General features: G+C 67.6%; 1 protein-coding gene across 1 annotated transcript in view; it reads left to right on the top strand.

The window, feature by feature from the left end:
• The first annotated feature begins 11 nt into the window (after positions 1-11).
• Positions 12-278, top strand: part of LOC102036813 (serine/threonine-protein kinase Sgk3) — a 33,369-nt gene continuing 33,102 nt past the window's right edge. Inside the window, exon 1 of the mRNA XM_031058654.1 lies at positions 12-189. The gene's annotated coding sequence lies outside the window, so the exon portion shown is untranslated. The remainder of the gene's footprint in view (positions 190-278) is intronic.

The following is a 278-nucleotide window of genomic DNA, read 5'->3' as shown; positions in this document are numbered from 1 at the left end:
GGCCGGGAGCCGGAGGAACAGCGCCTGAACTTCCTCGAAGTCCTAGAAGAGGAGCCCAGAAATAGTTGCTGGGGTGAAGGCGAGAGAAGCTGGGTTTCGTTCCCGAGGTCCCCGCGGTGCGGTGGAGCCGGTGGCTGCGCCCGTGAGGAGGAGCAGGGGGAGGAAGAGCAGCAGGAGGAGGTAGAGGAGGTAGGTGCGGGTCCGTGGTACCCAGGGAGGGGAGCCGGGGCGGCCTTGGCGCGGTCGTTCTCCTCCTTCTCCGGGTGGCTCGCAGCCAG

This window comes from Geospiza fortis, unplaced genomic scaffold (genome assembly GCF_000277835.1).
Source record: "Geospiza fortis unplaced genomic scaffold, GeoFor_1.0 scaffold121, whole genome shotgun sequence".
Lineage (NCBI taxonomy): Eukaryota > Metazoa > Chordata > Aves > Passeriformes > Thraupidae > Geospiza > Geospiza fortis.
Note: the sequence above shows the minus strand (reverse complement) of the source record. Positions and strands in the feature narration are given on the sequence as shown.